General features: G+C 33.0%; 2 protein-coding genes and 1 long non-coding RNA gene across 3 annotated transcripts in view; 1 reads left to right on the forward strand and 2 right to left on the reverse strand.

The window, feature by feature from the left end:
• Positions 1-18,204, reverse strand: part of LOC135193965 (serine protease inhibitor 77Ba-like) — a 404,929-nt gene that overhangs the window by 353,397 nt on the left and 33,328 nt on the right. The gene's annotated exons all lie outside the window — the stretch shown is intronic.
• LOC113404173 (cell adhesion molecule Dscam2-like) overlaps positions 1-18,204 on the forward strand; it is a 399,093-nt gene that overhangs the window by 128,861 nt on the left and 252,028 nt on the right. The window lies entirely within an intron of this gene.
• Positions 5,228-7,967, reverse strand: LOC135193983 (uncharacterized). The gene is made up of 3 exons (XR_010309535.1): positions 7,914-7,967; positions 7,691-7,839; positions 5,228-5,506 (listed from the first exon to the last, which is right to left on the reverse strand). It is a non-coding gene; the product is annotated as an uncharacterized LOC135193983 (long non-coding RNA).

Raw genomic sequence — 18,204 nt, forward strand, 5'->3', positions numbered from 1 at the left:
TTGATTAGTTATGCGTCTCGATAGACTGTCGAAGCTGAGATCGCACCGAAAAAAATAGTGGCCATCTTTTGGTCAGTATTTTTTTTTATGTAATAGGTAGGTAGACAAATGGGCCACCTGATGGTAAGTGATCACCACCGCCCATAGACATTGATGCTGTAAGAAATATTTGAAAATATTCCTTACATTACACCAATACGGCACCAACCTCGGGAGCTAAGATGTTATGTCCCTGGTGCCTGGTGCTTTAAACCGGAACACAACAATACTAAGTTTTGCTGTTGAAGTATTAAACACACACACTATTAAAGTTGTATGAGGTTTAGCGAGTGTCAAGCGTAGCTGTCACGTACACCGATATAATATAGATTTCTCGTTTGTTTTAATTGTTTGTAGTTCGACAGTCTATCTAGATATATAGATTATTTAAGGATTTTAGTTTTGATCGCGTATTAGTTAGTTATTCCAAAGTAGTTTGGTACAAATGCAAGTACTGATAAAAGTATATTTGAATGAAAATATTTTGATATTAAATCGATAGGTGCGAATTGGGGACGATTAGTATGTCGTGATATAAAACGGCCGCCGCTGCTGTTCTTATGCGTGGCTCGCGTATTGCGTTGCTATATATTATTATAATATTACTGTTTTTATTTAATTTATGATAAAGGTAAGTTGACGGGTAAATGAGTTAACTTACGTTTTACATCTACTATATTTAAATTAAACATTCCTTACAATGGCAATGCGTAACCAACCTTGGGAGCTAAGATGTTACGTGCCGGTAGTTACACGGGCTCATTCGTCCACCAAACCGAAACACAATAATACTACTGCCGTTTCGTCGTAGAATATATGAGTGGATGGTACCCATCCAGACTGGTTTCAACAAAGCCCAACCACCTAGTAAAAAAAGCATTAATACACGAAAAAGTTATTATAAGTTTATAAATACCGACGTGACCAGAATCGACCATATAACCTCGTGCAAATAAGTTTCCCTCGCAGCACACATTAATTCCTAACTTATCAAAGATGTTTCTTATCGTAATTAGTGTTCAGTCAGAGAGCAAATTCGGAATTAGTTTAGTTCTCTCGCAGTAAAACTAATTATACCTTGCGATTATAGATGTCACTAAGTTCGGTGTGATATTTTATTCTATGTGAGCTCGGCAGCTGGTACATGAAGTAATTATTTCACATAATGTAATCCATAGAAATAAATCAGAGTTTCTGTTTTGAATGTCAAAATAAGAATTTCTAAAAATGCTGTTGAACGATGGTAAATCGTTGAAACGAGCTGTTATTTGTAACTCGAAACAGGACTGATTTTGACGGTACTCCAACTGCCTCATAGTTGATATCATGAGGAGTAACTTTGACTAATTTTTGTTTTAAAAATGTAATTATAGTTTTGCACATAAAAAATTAAATCTATGAAATCTCGATCTATCTATGAAGTTACGATTGATGGCAAGTCAGTAATAAATTAGATAAAAAAATGAGAGAGACTGATTAAGACATTTTTAAATCATTAATTTGTATGTATATTTCTAAAACATATCACACCGTCGCATTGCCTCCACTGGTGGAATTAATCCAAAGAATGACTCCAGACTATCTGAGGTTTGAAATTCCTGCTACCATTATGTATGTAAGACATCGATGAGATTTTTTTTTCTCTAGATAAATATAAAAATATATTAAATAATATTACTGTGAGGTAAAGTTTATTTTGATTTTATTTAAATACTAGCGGTGTTTAAGGGGCTGACAAACAATCTTAATACTGGAAAAAATATTTAAAAAGTTATCGTATATTATATATATAGCTTAATCTACTTTAATTTTACTTCCAAAATTCCGATAACAGTTTCGCCGACGTTCAAAACACCATTTTTTCGGAAATCCATAGTGAATATCATAGATTAACCAAACTCTCAACCAATGGTGTCGCGTCAATTTGCTGTCAAACGTTGTTTATTTGGCTTTTTTCATGTTATGGTTGGAATAGAGTATATGTATGTATTACAGTACCAATGTTTATTTGTAAACAGTATCATACTAAATTATGAGATATTTCGCGGTCAGGAGGGTAAAATTTAAACTAATTAAATTGGTTATATTATTTAGCGTAATTAACGCTGGGAGGCAACATAGGCTTAATTGCTTTCAAGATCAATAAGCCTTGGGAGATTTTAATTGGATGAAGGTCTAAATGCACTACTAAGGTTTTACAATTCGTTACGTTTACTTTTAAATTACAAAAAATACCTTCTCCTCAACAGGAGAGGAGGCCTTAGCCCAGCAGTGGGAAATTTACAGGCTGATTATGTACTGATATATGTCAAATATTTTACTTGGTGGGAGGACTTTGTGCAAGTCCGTCTGGGTAGCCGCCACACAGCACTCAGTATTATTGTGTTCCGGTTTGAAGGGTGAGTGAGCCAGTGTAACTACAGGCACAAGGGACATAACATCTTAGTTCCAAAGGTTAGTGGCACATCTTCAATATAAGAAATGTTTAATATTTCTTACAGCGACTGTGACAGTGACCATTGACTGTGGGCGATGGTGACCACTTACCATCAGGTGGCCAAACGATATCATATATATATATATAATTTATGAATGAAATATATAAATAATAAGCACTAATAAAAATATTTAAAAAAAATAATAATTGAGTTCCTGCGCAGGACTTTAGCAAGTTGCCTCTCTAAAGGGTAAGCAACAAGATAATGTCAGATAGTTTGCGTTTATTTTGCAATTTTAGCATAAAACGGTTATGATTTTGTTACTAACAAGACATATTTTAAATGTTTTTAGAAACACTATATTTTTTCACGAAATATCTAAGTTATTATAATTGTATCGAAACGAGCATGTCTTAGTCGCAAAATAATTGGCACCAAAGTGTCACAATTTAAACGTCGCATAAAAAAATGAATGATAAAACGAAAACATTTTAGCTTATAACGATTAATAAACTCATATCAATTATTAGGCTATTAAATTTATGTATTTATCATCTTCAGATTCTATATAAACATTTCTGAACTGGTACCAAGTACGCACAGTATAAAATATATCTTGTTTGTCGGCAGTGCGTCGGGGGACTCTCATTTCAAAAAATTACCTTACTAATATTACAATCTTGGGTAGAATTGGTCTTCAGCTACTAATCTATGTGATCTCAGTTACTTTAATTAGAAGTGTCTTTTACACTCTATGAAGAGTATCTACGTTTATATAATCAATTGCCTTTAAATACTTTAGTCTGTTAAATATAGCTTGCTATTCAAACCTCAAATTTATTTAATTTTTTAATTTTATTATTGTCTTTTAAAATATACATAAAATAAACATAATCAGCCTGTAAATTTCCCACTGCTGGGCTAAGGCCTCTTCTCCCGTTGAGGAGAAGGTATGGAGCATATTCCACCACGCTGCTCCAATGCGGGTTGGTGGAATACACATGTGGCAGAATTTCGTTGAAATTAGATACATGCAGGTTTCCTCACGATGTTTTCCTTCACCGCCGAGCACGAGATGAATTATAAACACAAATTAAGCACATGAAAATTCAGTGGTGCCTGCCTGGGTTTGAACCCGAAATCATCGGTTAAGATGCACGCGTTCTAACCACTGGGCCATCTCGGCTCTTAAAATGATTTATTAATTAAGGGACATTGCTTTTGATTTCTCTTTACTATTTTGGCTACATTACATAAATGTGTTATTTTTCTACATAATGTCACACAATTATAATCAGGTTATAGTTTAAATTATGCAATATTCTTTGAAACGATGGATAGATAGATGACATCATTGAAAGAAATATAAAAGTCTAACGAGCATATATCATACAAACGAGGGAAATAGAAATCCATTCCTTTGAAGTCGTTAAAACGGAGAAGCGACCCGATTGAATGGCATACCTACAAAAAGAATTTGGAATTCCATGACATCGTGTCTAGATATTTGAAAAGATTTTCTCATATTGTTCATACCAAGGGAATTCATCATACTTCAACGGACACTGATTTTTATCTGGGACTCTGGAACTCTGTGACATTCTTATTTTTAACGAACGCCAATGTTTGATGATTAGTTTCAAAAATGACGTATTAATTTTTAATATTACTTATAATTTGTTGCTGGCTATTAAAGTTTCAATCAAATTACATGACGATAAATTGTGAGATCAAAATAATGTAGTACAGTATTGTACACCTTAAAAAGGTCTCTCTCATCTCTTAGGGATAACCAACAATAACCATTTTTATTTTTTACTTTTTCGAAGAATAATGGCTTAGTTTCAAAGCGATTTTAAGCAATACAGCATTAATCCTTATCCAATTAAGTACCTTAAATACATTTTGCATTTAATATAGATCAATATGGCCCTTTACAGAATGTAATTTAAATAAATATGTTCGAAGATAATACAGATTTAAAACGCAGGGACATAGCGGTTTGTATTGTCTAACGACTGAAAAACTGTGAACGTTGCAGGGCATTCTGTAGTATATTTATTATAGGCATTGCACCCGTGCGAACCCGGAGCGGGTCGCTAGTTAACAATAAATTGATGACACTAATTCGGCGTTTTGGTGATGCTTTGTATGAATTAAGTAAAAATTGTATTTTAAATTGTCACCGTCCAATTGTCACAAACATTTTAGATATTAATAGTTTTAATTTAATTAAAAAATATACACAAAATAATGTCACTAATAAAAAAAAGGTTTTTCGATTACGTTTTAGTTTTTTGTAGTTGTTTGGAAAAAAACTGAAATTAAAACAAAGTTCCGTACACACGACGTGCTAGCCTTAATGAATGTATAAATATTTAAGGCAATCCCACACGGTCGACCATTTGCGGCCAACAAATGGCTTTCCATGTAAATTATAATAAAAGTGCAGGATACTATGTTTGATAATAAAGCCTGAGGTATTTAAATTGCCGATATGAATTTTCGAAAGGAGAATTTCTTTGTATTCGACCTTGAAAGTACAACGAAAGGACAACGTGAGAGTGCATCGTTTTAAAATTAAAACTTCGAAATGAAACTCCAAAATTATAGACACGATCCTAATTTCCTTGAAATCAAACCAAAATATTGTCTATTGATAATTCAAATAAATAAATTAACCGGTGCCTTGTGCCAGATATCCTTGTTCTGAATGAATTAAAAGAAATTGATATTCAGTAAAAAAAACAATTTAATTACGTAAAATAAGCATCAACAGTGAATCTACAGACGTTTTTGTTCTGCGTTCCTCTGGGACAACAGCTATTGGTTTCTGTATTATGGTACCCCTGAATTTCATCATCGCTGGATTGGAAAAAACACGTGTCCGTTCCACGCGAACAACGCCCAGTTCGAGCTAAGTTGTTATGCTTCGAACAAATATGGACTTTAAGTGGTTGGTCATCCAAATCGTTTCTAGGACTTCGTGAATATTTTGTCGATTTATTAAGTTGAATGCAAGTGCATTTCTGAAATGAAATAGTGCAATCATTACATGCCTCATAATAGTCAAAAATCTTAACTAAACATCATCATCATCGATGCGAAAATGTGTTTGTTTAGTTGTTACGCTGTCATGACTAAACTACTCAAGCGATCGTCATGAAATTTGCCAGTCATTCGTGTCAGCGGTTCGGAAAGCAGACTCCATCCCTTTTTGCGGACTAACCGCGTTCGGAAACTAGTATAATATCATTTTAAAAATATATATAAATATAATGAGTAGAATAAACCGGTTATGAGATAATGACAAATTTTTTCCTCTTCCATGACGCTCTGAATATATGCATTTTGGAAAAAGAATCACCAAAATTTTTTTTTCCACAAATCAGTTTACGTTTGTCTCGAATTTTGTGCATCTACATCTGTTTCGAAAATGAAATCATTCACATTTGTGCGGACCATAATAATAAAGGCACGATAAAATTTATTTCTCGATTTAAAGCAAAATTGATATCGCTTCTTGATATTTGTAGTGTTATTCTGTAGGACTATAGTGCACTTCGTATCTCACCTGTGAAATATTGAATATTTCATTTGATTTACTTTGATACGCTTGTCTGATGTGTTTAAATGCTTTATTATAGACGATTTTTTGTATCATATAGATAACAAAACATGCAAATCCATTTACAAGTTTACCTACCTGATGGTAATCCACAAGTCACCATCAACATTGGCGCTGTAAGAAGTACCCAGGCAGGCTTGTACAAAGCCAACCAACTAAAGTCGATCTCACATAATATATCAATTTCTGAGATTTAATTATCGTATTTTGCGGTGAGTTACGAATTTGTACTTTCAGAATAGTTCTACTGGTGTGAATTTTGTTACCAGTATTTAATTTTTTGTTTAATATGAATGTTTAGGTGGTCGATTGATTTTAGTAACAACTAATCGGGTAAAAATTTTTAATATCATCTTTACGCCTTCCTGCGATCTGTGGGAGTGACTTCGTGAAGAGGTAAAATTGTGTGTAGCACGAAACCAGGGAAGCGCACGTTATTTGACCAATGAGCGCGCGCGATTAGTTGTTGCTAGAGTTAGTCGTCAGATGGTATCAACCTATTTTCTGAGAAGAGACGTAATTTTAATGTCGCTTATTACCAAAGTGATAACAATGATACAGTATTCGTGTATGATATGTAATATCTGACATTTTTTTTATGATATCGGTAGACGGACGAGCATATGGGCCAACTTATGGTAAGTGGTCACCACCGATAAAATAAATTTAAAGCGTTTTTTGAAATATGATGATGAATGTGCAACATATAATACAATGCTAAGTAAATACTTGTAAATGACACCGCTGGGCTAAGGTTCGCTTTGAGCTTACGTACCACACAGATTCAATAAGGATTATTGTATTACATATGAAGCAGATTTTCATGCAATACACATACCCTCAAGATATTTTCCTTCATCACCACGAGATGAATTATTAACACAAGTTAAACACATTTGAAATACCATTGTACTTGCAAGGATTTGAATTCAAAATCATCGATTAAGATTCAGGTGTACTAACCACTGCCATAACAGTTCTGGTAATCTTGTTAGTTCGTAAAGATAAGGCGAGCTATTTTCAACGAAGTCTGATGTGTAACTACTTCAACTGAGTCCGATATTGAACACGAACGAAACTTTCGAAAGCCAAAGATAAAACTTAAAGATGCTTCAATATACAGCAACATTTACCGATACTACTTTTAGTACGGTTACTTTTAAAACATGGATTTTTATTTGTATGATACAAAATTATTAAAATCCAACTAGAACTTTCTTCAAGTAGGCTCATAAGAGCACTTTTGAATAGTTACGTTACATTGTTGGATTAAATGTAAATCTACCACCGGTTCGGAATGTAAATTCTACCGAAAATCATCAAGAAAATTAGTAGTTACTCTTTGCAACCATTTAATTTACAGAATATGTTAGTGAAGTATAATAATTTTTTTTATATATCAAGTCTAGAAATCAATAAATACTAAGACCACGCTTTTTAATCTCTAATTTATATTAGAGATAAAAAATATAAGAGATTAATATGCCTTATTTGTCAATGATTTTTTGTATTAATTTTTTCAATAGGCCAATATAGAAAAAATACGTTTCACTGAAAATTTAAATGCATATTCAATTTAACTAACCCTTCTACGAAATTTTCGGCGAAATCTCAAGAATCTTGGTCGTCGTGAAATACAAGTGCAGCCTAAACGTCTCTCTTTACGTTTCTCGGCATCGTTTTGCAATTTTAATAAAATGTTACACCATTTATCGTTGCACGAGCATGACGGACCTGTGACGGATTTTGAATATCGTTAAATTATTAATTACAGTGCGTAATTAAAAATATGATAAATAAAAATTTACCCATTAGAGTTATTATGTTCTAGTTCACTTTTGAGGATGTCTTTAGATTTGAAAATTTAATAAATAGCACCATGACCGGCGAGATTATTCATATTGACATTTCATGGATTTGTTTAGATGATCTGTGGTGTTTTCGACTTGGGAGTAAATTATTCTAAAGACAAATATGTTTTTCTAATACTGTATTTGTAGGTGTTTTGATTAAAGCTATTGAATCCACAGTGTACATAATATGTCTATCAGTACTTGCGTATCTAATTTCAGAAATAAAACCTATAACATTGCAAACTACTTTAGTAGTTTTTATATTATTTACATATGTGGAATAACGTGGAAATCTGTGTCTGATAAATATATCACACGGGTATCCACAAACCGTCATTGACGAATCAGATATAAATAAACACCAACTATTCGAAGAGCTTGGCCAAGCCAAGAGACACACACACAGCACAGAAAGAGCAACGGATGACATATAACAACATGATCCTGCAGTCTATTTGATCCATGCCGAAGACGATCATCGCAGTGTTTATGGGTATGAAGACCACATAAACCCAGAGGCCTGGGTATATTTCTGAAGGTTTGAAAAAAGAATATTCAACCAAGTCAACATATTTACGTAAAATTTAATTTTTAGGGATACGCCCTTCGGGTAAAAGTCTTGTAGACAATACTTACATTTCGTGTTTACTCTTTTTAACAAATCGTTAACATTCAAGTAAAATAAACGTTATAATATTTATAAAGCTGTTAATTATAATGAGTATATTACTATGATGAGTAAATGAATATAGCTTTAATATTATTATATAATAAAACCAAAATTTGACGCAAAACCAATGCATATTAATCGCAAAGTCGTCCAATCTAAGTCAGGCATTCGGAAGACGACAAACTTCAACAGCAGTCAGAATTGCAATACGAACTCAAAACAAGCAATTAAACTACACCAACAACAGATTAATTATTTGTTTAAACAACAAACTTCGCGGAATTGCTTCCTTGCTATCGAGTGTTGTTGTAAATACAATTTATTTATACTCGGGATTTGCAACTGTTTAGTGTAGTGATAAAAAGAGCCGAGATGGCCCAGTGGTTAGAACGCGTGCATCTTAACCGATGATTTCGGGTTCAAACCCAGGCAGGCACCACTGAACTTTCATGTGCTTAATTTGTGTTTATAATTCATCTCGTGCTCGGCGGTGAAGGAAAACATCGTGAGGAAACCTGCATGTGTCTAATTTCAACGAAATTCTGCCACATGTGTATTCCACCAACCCGCATTGGAGCAGCGTGGTGGAATATGCTAAATACCTTCTCCTCAAAGGGAGAGGAGGCCTTAGCCCAGCAGTGGGAAATTTACAGGCTGTTTATGTTATGTTATGTTAGTGTAGTGATAGAGCCGTGATTATGGAATAAAGATTAATCGTTGTATAAAATCGATGTAAATCAAATCGCACGTTTAATACGATACCGTCACTATCATAAAAAAGCAAATTTTACTGGAGAGCTATTTAAAGATTTTAAGAAAACTGTATATGATATAAAAAAAAAAGATTTAATTTACTCGAAAAAAGTTATTTTTAATTTGTAACAACTATTATTTTTAATGAAGGGTAGGGGGGGAATACAAATATTTTTTTGTACTTTTATTTAATTGTTAGTTATTCATTTTTTTTAAATTACAGTGACAATTTACTGTTTTAAAATAAATCCTATATTGATTATAGTGTCATTTTATTCTCATAAGTGTAAGGAAATTCAAAAATAATAATAATTCATATTTTTCATCTAGCTGATCATTATTCTGTGGTTTGGTTGACTAGCGAAAATGAAGTAGCGAAAACGAAAAATAAACGAAAAAACAATACTTCTAGTGGAAAATGGTCACCGACAATATCTGTCTAATATCTAATACTTACTTATAAAATACGTATAAATTATTCAGAATTCAAACTGTAAATATATAAAAAAATTTTTTATAAATTTCGTAAATTATAATAAAATTGTTCTAGTGCACTTAAAAATCAATAAACATAACAATAACAAAACATATAACTTTGCTAGCAGATGAGTTGTATGGGATAAGTCTATAACATAAGCAATTAATCGCTAAATATCTTAACGTACCACTATTTAGTATTTATCTCCTTATATACTAAAACTATTTATTTGAATTATGAGATCCTTTAACTATCTTAATAATAAATCAGTCCTAATGAGATTATATCGAAATTAAAAAAACAATTAGCTTAACTATAAAATTGAATGCTACTCATTCAAACAATGCTGTTACAAAACTCGTTTCCATAAAAGAATGGGATTAAATTTATTATCAATGAGAGATTTTAAATAACTTTTCTTCCGAGCAATTAACTAAATTCTGGATCTTATAGAGCTTTTGAAGGTCAAAATTATACCTGCTTCTGGAACGCCCTTAGGCGTGATGATCATTCTGGACAAACCAGCTAATAATCGGTTTGAGCATAGGAGTTTTTGTGATAGACGTTAAGTTCGTCGTCAAGTTCTTTGTCAAAGTTTATTATCTTTATATCCTATTATCGAACTGTACACAATATTTATTTTTATTCAATTTATTACCAGACTCTGGCCAAATCTCTCTCCTCGCTATTTGTATAAGGGTCATGTATTGTTCAGGTATAGTTCGACGAGGTCTTCAAGATTTTTTAAACTTATTTTATGACCGAGTTGTCATTATAGTTTTAATTTTGAGGATGTCCATTTATTAAAAACTAATGAGTTATACTCTTGATATGAATGTTATTGACAGCATGCATATACTCGTACATCAAAAATATTGATTTTTCTGCTGACCAAAACAGTTGTCAGAATAAACTACTATTTCTAGGTTTTGTATTTCATGTATAGATTCCGATTTATTTTCCAAATGCAATATATAATATAATACATGAGCCTATATCATTAGCTCCTCGAAGTCCGTCAATTTCACTCCAAACGAAACATTAACAAGGATCTCTTGCGCGATCACAAGCTGTGAAGTAATACATATTCAACTAGGACTTGAAACAGAATACAACATCAGTTTTGCACATAGGAAGAGGCAAAACCAAAGTTAAAGAAATCAAAGTTAATTAAATATATCATAATTTAAAACTATAAAACTCCAATTACCTAGGTGGTCAATAAATCTTACTATGCCCGATTAAGGGTTAAAAAACAAATATTTTAGGCAACATAACAAATATATTAAATGAGAACCGCGAGGCCTTATCGCTCTCTACCAATTCCATGATAAATAACTAATATTAACATTTACCATCAGGTAAATGTACGTAAAGAACAACGTAACATAAAGTCCGAGTAAACTGATAGTCTGCCCGTAGGACATCCGCCACAATATATAGATATAGTTTAAAAAACTATGTAACACAATTTGGTGGTTGGTGTGTAATGTTCGTGTGTTGTTACGAATGGCTAAATCAAAGTCCAACTCACTTTAAATATGTTTATTGAAACACATAAGGTAACCAAAGAATAGAAGGTGCAAGAATAGAAACGGTTACACAGTTCACAGTGTTAAACACAAGATAAGCACAAGAAGAAAAAGTTTATAGCACAGTGGAAGGATAGAATACAGGATAGAACTATAAGCAAACTAGTAACTAATATAGGTACAGTGCAACGTATACTGCGCGGCGTGGGATACAGCGGCAAGCATTCAGCGTCAAGCATAGGTCGTGACTGGTATATGTTGAACCGCCGCATACGCAGCCGCGCGAGAACAAAAGGATCACTATAGTGGTGCGTAAACATCGCGTTCCAGTGTAAGCAGCGATGAAGCGATGCGATACGATAGCTATTATATTTAATTTATTTATTATTAAATTGTGTTTATATTTTTATATGACTGTGTGATGTATGAATGGATATGTGCGATTATATATATATGTAATATTTATGTATGTATGTTTATTTATTATATTAATTATATATTATATAATTTATTTTTAGTTGTAGGATGTAGTATAAGGTTCCCTACAATAACCTTAATAGCCTGTAAATTTCCCATTGCTGGACTAAGGCCTCCTCACCCTTTGTGGAGAAGGTATGGGGTATTTTTCACCACGCTGCTCGAATGCGGATTGGTGGATACACGTGTGGCAGAATTTTGTTAAAATTAGGCACATGCAAGTTTCCTCACCGAGCCGAGATGGCCCAGTGGTTAGAACGCGTGCATCTTAACCGATGATTTCGGGTTCAAACCCAGGCAGGCACCACTGAATTTACATGTGCTTAATTTGTTTATAATTCATCTCGTGCTCGGCGGTGAAGGAAAACATCGTGAGGAAACCTGCATGTGTCTAATTTCAACGAAATTCTGCCACATGTGTATTCCACCAACCCGCATTGGAGCAGCGTGGTGGAATATGCTCCATACCTTCTCCTCAACGGGAGAGGAGGCCTTAGCCCAGCAGTGGGAAATTTACAGGCTGATTATGATTATTTATATTTATTTAAGTTTCCTCACGATATTTTCCTTCCCTGCCGAGCACAAGATGAATTATAAACACAAATCAAGCACATGAAAATTCAGTGGTGCTTGCCTGGGTTTGAACCCGCAATCATCGGTTAAGATCTCGGCTCGATATATAGCTCTAAAAAAACTATATATTTGTACTAAAAATGGTTAATCGAATATTGATGTCCTAACTAGCTTTAGGAAATGACAAGCAAATTAAAATTAGGTCGAGTCGATTTTAAATGTAAATAACTTCCAATGTTCTTGTAAAGATATAACATTAAATATGTAATATGAAAAAATAATTGGATCAATGTTTTCAAAACAAGTGCAACTTACGTTACGGTAATTAGTTTAGATGCTCAATTTTATTCAATTGTTCCTCTTATCCGAACAATAAGTATCGGGATAATCTAAGAATAGTAGACGAGACGATTGAGTCAAATTTTAGTAGAAATTGTTAGCAAATCTTCCCAGAGTACTAAAAGTGACAAAAACTTTGCGACAAACTTCCGTTAATTGTGGTTTCCAGGTAAAAGTGTCATCTATAGTTTTAGCCCAGGTTGGTGCACTGGTAATCTTAACAAATTTGCTGAAAACTACCTACTGCCGATGACCTTAGACGTGCTAGTGACTTGTTCCAACTATTATCTATTCAAGGTTAAACCTAAGATTTTAATATCAATGGTTTTTACTAATAGTAGCATAAAGGTAGAAAATAAGTTAAAATACTTTTAAGGATCTATTAATTTTAATTTTGAATCTGGAACAAATAAATCAATAAGACTATTTGACATTTTGAAATCAAATAAAGAATATAAATACATACAAACACATATACTAATAAAAGCATCTGGCATCCTATAGGAATGTAAAGCGGTTGTAACCGGTGGTAACCGGTTCGGAAAAGGAATTCTAGAAAGATGAGTTTTCAACATATTATGGAATCAAATCACGACATGAACATGCTACTCCTTAAAATGACCTACCTAATTTGATTTTCCGAATGAAAATCAACAGATGTTGACGCCTTATATTACGTATAATCTATATTATAATCAAATTTCTAGTCCTAATAATGTTACAAGATAAAAAAAAAACATTTGAACAAAGATACTTTCATGAAATTGAAAATTTAGATAGACGACCACGTGACTGTTAGGAACGAACGAATCAGACAATAAGTCTGCCGTCCCACAGAGTTCATCTTTGAATTACATTGTCCCCTAACAATAAGCTAATTCAACTTTTTTACTTATAATTCTACTCCCGAAAAGGGTAACCAATTAAAATTCTAATGACCTGTCAAACGATAATACGGTTTGGCATTTAAAATGATGTTTACTTAATCAGCTGCGATAGCAGCATACGATACAGCCATTGCAGTAGGACATTAACGGGCTGTTACTTAAGTCGTTCTGAAATTTTAATGATTATCAGTTTGCAGATTACGGAGTTTGAGATGGCTTACCATACTCGAACAAACTTTGTATAATTGTCGTAGTTACGGAACTGTTGCGGCTTGCCGCTGTAACTGTGACTGAAGCTAACCATCTATTTTCTATAAACTATACGAACATACATATCAATGAGTATAAATTCATAATGATAATAAACTTTATTTAAGTAGGCATTTAATAGGCAAACAGCCTTAAAAGTTAAATAGTTTGGCGACAATGTATTTGACTTTGAATCTTCTATGAACTACATAAATAAATTAGATAAAAAAAACATTATTAAGTTTTACAAGATTAAACTCAATTGATGTAGATTTAATGTAGATTCTACCGAGAAGAATCGAAGATAAACTGCGAAGTCACTCTTTTCCTCCAATTGAATGACATGCCGATGCTCATTAAATACAATTAAAAGATTATCTATCCTGCATGAAAATCAACGACAATCAAATGGTACAACTTCTCGTAAACATACATATATGTCATTTTGCGTTGGTTAAGAGGATACAATTCAAGGAAGTTTTATTAAATGGCCTTTTGTGTATATGGTGATTGTATTGCGTAATCACTCAGCAGTTTTTGAGGAAGCCCTTGTTTTATTTAAGCTTGATATTGGCATCACAAATCAAAATAATTAGGTTAAGCCAATTTCAATTGATTACGATAAAACGAAAAGTTTTAGCATGATTTAAGCAGTCAATGTCAGTATGTTATATAAGCCGGAAAACACCTAAACTACTTAACCTACTCTAGCCAATGAGAAGTGTAATTTTGTTGGCTTCTTTGAGTCTCGCATATACAAAGGAACGAAAACAACGCGAGGAAATGTACATGTTTCATGACGTTCTCTTCGCGGTTTATTTACCAAAAAACAGACAGCTAAATAAATAGTTACAATATGAAACTTAATTTAATAAATTCAAAAAGAAAATTTGTATCTGAACTAAATTAGTCAATATCTGTATTTTAGATATATTTTTTATGTAATAAAGGAAATAAATAGACAATTCTCTCATTCGGAGTTTTTTTTATAACTGATATAGCTTTGGCATCATATGTTTACAAAGCACATAGACTAAAATGTGCAAGACATTAATAAGATATAAGCTACAATATATTATGTCTGATCTTAGCCGATAAACTTTAAAAAAATACGACACAATATATCAATACACCAACAAACAAACTCATTTTATAATATGTATACAAAAATATTATGTCAATAAAACTGAAAATGGGTGGAGTCCCTGGCCATCTCCATTTGAGGAGAACATTTGGAACCATCACCACGCATCTTCAGTGCTGATTGGTGGCAGATTCACATCTGACTTAGGCAGGTTTACTCAGATGCTTCCCTTCACCCCCAAGCACGAGATGAATTACGAACTCGTATTAAGCACGTGTAAAATTAGTGATGTTTGCCCAGGTTTGAACCTCAAATCATTGGTTACGATACACATAAAGATCTAGCTACTGGATCATATATGCTCAAAAGTAAAATATATTCATATAATAATGACTGTTTTGACGCATGATCAAATAGTCCTACCGTATATTTTTTTTGTTACACAGACATTTCAGGCATAGTAAACCACTCGTCAATACGCTGTCATTAAACTGATCTATGATATTATGTCCCTTGTACCTGTAAATCCTCTGGCTTATTCATCCTTCAAATTGGACTACAGTAATTAGAAGTACCCGCTCAAAATGTATCTCTTAATTACACATTTCATTTAATTATCCTTGTGATACACATTTCCAAAGATGTTTCATTTCAAAAACGCAATGCTTGTGAAGGAATTATTGATAGCATTTTAAAACTGTTGGCATTGATCATATATTCCAGGTGAAAATCTAAAAACTCTAAATCTATAACGTATTATGTATATATAAATAAATCGAACGCCTCAGATAGTAAAATCGATGCCCTAATTTAGGAAATATGTCAAGATCTTATATTGCTTTTCATGTTACGGCTTGTTTCGAAATGGTTCCAATCTAGCTAGATCCAGTACAAGTACGCTGGTGGATACGTCCCACCCGCTCATTAGGCACTCTATTACAAAACGGGATTATAAATCTGAGAACTTATAAGAAGTAACAATTAAAGTTCTTTTCTAGTTGCTTACTGGATTATTAAGTCCAAAATCAAAGTATACTTTATTCCAGTAGGCTTTTACAAGCAATTTTGAATCGTCATTTTTCAAACTATATTAAGTGAATCTACCACCGGTTCAGAATGTAGATGCGAATCATTTTAGCCTAATGCAATTATATTCTGCCTGGAAGTCAACAAGCATTAGCTCCACGCCTTTCTCTATAATCCTATATTGAATAATATACTTTTTTTATCAATGTAATTTTTACCAATGATCTAAATTTATGAATCGGTAAAGTTAAAAATGTCAGCGAATTTTTTTTATACAAACAGATACCTTGCCCCAAGAAGGATTTTGAAGAAGGATTTTTGACTTTGCCTAGTCGGAAACTTGACGTTATAAGCTTATCCTTACGTCTCGTGCACATACAATGATTATCACTGATTTTATCAAAGTTATCAATGTTACTGTGAATATACATTTATATTGTTGTAAATATATTCTGACAAAGCAGATCACAAGTTTCTGGGTAAAATATTAAGTTCGGCCACTAAAAAAAATTGAATTCTTATTTCAAGTCAACCTCAGCATCAGCCTGGAATAAGTAAGCTGTCTGTGGTTTATTATTTGTTTTTGAAAATTATATGCGCGTTATTATTATGGAATCCAAAGCAGATAAAAGTCTATAAATTAGGTTAAAAGTTGGTGAGGAAGATATCATCACATGATATTTCATGATCAGAGATTCAATCAATCAAACGGTTAGGTATGTGAAAAAAACGTCAATAAAACAAATTATTGCAATCGATATGAGCAAAGACTTTAAATATGAAATATGAATAAACGTAAAAACGGAATATGTTCGTGAATTAATTGCTTTGAAATGAAATTTCGTATAACTTCAATAATAAAGTTAGTAGATTATTAAAGTGTAAAAAGAGTCATAAAACACTTATAAATAAATATAAATTAATAATAAATGAACTGAAACACATCGACAGTGAAATTTCCCCAATAATTTGTTCAGTCATTGTAGTTCAATCTTTTTTACTTGGTGGTAACCCTGATAAAACTAACAAATGCATAGTTTGTTTAAAGTTACATTCTGTAAATTTCCCAAAGCTGAGCTAAGGTGAAGAGATTACGTTTGAGGAGAAAGTTGGGAACTAGTACCATCACGCTACTCTTATGCAGATTGGAGCACAAATATGTGACAGAATTTCATCCAACACGTGCAAACGTATCTTCAAGCACGTGATGAATTATAAAATTCAGTGGTTTTACTTGGTAGGGCTTTGTGAAAGCCCGTCTGGGTAGGTACCACCCACTCATCAGATAATCTACCGCTAAACAGCAGTACTCAGTATTGTTGTGTTCCGGTTTGAAGGGTGAGTGAGCCTCATTGGTGATGTAAGGAATGGTTAATATTTCTTACAGCGCCATTGTCTATGGGCGGTAATGACCACTTACCATCAGGTGACCTATTTGCTCGTCCGCCTACCGATATCATAAAAAAAAGCTTGTTCAGATTTGTGCCCACAGTCTTCTATTAAATATCAAAATATTCAACCACCATATTAAATCCATGTCATACAAATTATGATTTGGATAAGTTGCCATTAATCTAAATAAGTGGAATCATGTAATCTCAGGTGAGCATATATAGAAGGTGACTCATTACGCTCATTGGATGCGCCATCTGGGAAATCTGTAACGAACTAAAATAACATGAGTCAGTGCACGTAATACATCGCCTGTAATGTATGTTCGAAGTCAAACTCGACTTGAGATCGTAGGTAGAATAAATTAATAGGTGAGACATTGAAAACAGCTGGCCGAAAAGCTAGGAATTTTGGAGAAGGTACATTTTGGTTATGCCCAAGGCGTGTAAGGTGAATCATGGCAATGATATAAGACGCTTTACCTAGAAATGTTATTTAATGATTGATTAATTCATAAGAAGAGCCGTTACTGTTTTGCTGTTAGACATGAATTCTCGGAACAATTATATAGATATCTCATTCACAGACTTCGCAAATCTCCGTAACACATTAATGGATGCAAGACTACGTAAACCGCTTGGAATTACTTCGTAACCAGTGGTAAGTTTAGTTACCATAATAACTACATTAACTTATTTTAACTTCCTCTGTATGTTATGAGCTAATTATTAGAGCTACAAATTCTGAATCTCTTTTGTCACGCCTAAAGTTATAACATTTTCCTGT

The sequence above is a fragment of the Vanessa tameamea genome, chromosome 23 (genome assembly GCF_037043105.1).
Source record: "Vanessa tameamea isolate UH-Manoa-2023 chromosome 23, ilVanTame1 primary haplotype, whole genome shotgun sequence".
Taxonomy (NCBI): domain Eukaryota; kingdom Metazoa; phylum Arthropoda; class Insecta; order Lepidoptera; family Nymphalidae; genus Vanessa; species Vanessa tameamea.